The sequence below is a fragment of the Cyprinodon variegatus genome, unplaced genomic scaffold (assembly GCF_000732505.1).
Source record: "Cyprinodon variegatus isolate N-32 unplaced genomic scaffold, C_variegatus-1.0 Scaffold247, whole genome shotgun sequence".
In the NCBI taxonomy this organism is placed as follows: Eukaryota; Metazoa; Chordata; class Actinopteri; order Cyprinodontiformes; family Cyprinodontidae; genus Cyprinodon; species Cyprinodon variegatus.
Genome location: NW_015150700.1, coordinates 482,741 through 484,330, shown reverse-complemented (window position 1 = coordinate 484,330; position 1,590 = coordinate 482,741). Strand labels below are relative to the sequence as shown.

General features: G+C 41.4%; 1 protein-coding gene across 1 annotated transcript in view; it reads right to left on the bottom strand.

Annotated features, from left to right (window-relative positions):
* enpp7 (ectonucleotide pyrophosphatase/phosphodiesterase 7) overlaps nt 1-1,590 on the bottom strand; it is an 18,593-nt gene that overhangs the window by 12,292 nt on the left and 4,711 nt on the right. The window lies entirely within an intron of this gene.

The window sequence follows — 1,590 nt, the reverse complement described above, 5'->3', positions numbered from 1 at the left end:
AGGATTTAAATTCTATTTTTAATTTTTACCCTCATGGCCCTTTTTGGACGGTTCAATCAGTTTTCCATTTTAATAAGGGCTTCACAGCTCGGCTTACTTCCAGCAGAGGGAGGTATTGGCCAACAAATGGAGACAGTTTCTTACCGTTTCATTGCTCTCAACCCATGACCCTGTTTAAATGACAGATTATTTTAATCTACCTTTTTATTTCTTTGCAAAAAATACTACTAAGAAGCAAACTTATAATGATTCATTGCTGATTTTTTTAGATAAAAGAGAAGAAAATGGGTAGAACACCCAGTTATCTGAGTAATTGCATAACAGTCTTGATGTGCTTATCTTTCTCTGGGATCGACCCAAATCGGCTATAAGCCACAAAGGGAGAGAACAAAGAGTCAGCTAATGTCCCGATCACTGCCGGTCACATCCCCGAGACGTGACTTACCCCACTTTTACAGAGTGTACCGATTCTTCAAACATTTTCCCTTTTTTTTTTAGCCTTTTTGCTCTTTAAGCCCCTCGCAGGGAGCTTCCCAGTTTCTGCTGCAGAGCCAAACGGGGGAAAAAAAAGAAGCTAATTTTGAATTTCGAGGCATGAAAAGCTTTGCGGAGCATTCGAGAGCCCTGCGTGTCATCAGCCAGGCCTGGATTATCCGTGCAAATGCACTTGATTAAAATTGTAATGTGCCAAGATTAAAATTTCACTCCTGTTTCTGATTGAAAAGAGCTCAGTTTCACAACTTCCAGAGAGCAAATTGTGGGGCTAATTTAATTACGTCGGAAGGTCAAGACGTGAGGATCTCTGTGGAGTTGAAAACCTGATGGCACTGGCATCAGTTATCAGCCTTATCATCTCTGTCTGGCCATAAGTGCTCATCATTTTCCTTCAATCAAACTGATCATAATCGCAGCTTTACTGGGAGCTGTTAATGTTTTACCGAAGGCGTTATTGAGATGCTCGCGGTTTAAAAAAGGGGGCATCCTGGATGTGGCACAAATGGCAATTTATTTTACCCTTTAAAGGGTAAATCAATAAGACTTGCTGTGGGCAGAGAACTGTCACGGTACCTGTCACCTGGGCTTTAAACTGTCCTTCGTGTTGCACGTCAAGCCGTATATCAGCAAGAACATGAGATCTGGGTTTTTACTGCTGCGGGTTAAGGTCAGCTTTCATAAATTTCTCTCTCTATAGTTGAAACCCTTAATTTAATTTCATCAAATCAAATAACCCCATAATTCATAGATTCATCTTACACAGAGTGACACTTTGCAAAGATTTCATTTTCTCATTGGGTCTCAGAAACATAGAAAATCACATCAGATCCTTAAGATATTTACATAAAGAACAGAGCGGAACAGAGTGTGGATGTACGTAAAGAATCTGCACTCAGAATCTGCTCTGGGCTCCTTTTGCTGAAATTGGGCATTCAGGAAACCCAGCTCGCTTTGATTCTGATGCCTCCTCTTCCTCTAGACAATGGTCCATTTGGGTCAGCCCAGCTTCCTGGTGATACCATGGTGTGTAAAGCAGGTACTGGTACAGTACTAGCCTTTCAAAATGTCCCCACTTTTCTTCATGGGCCCTTGATT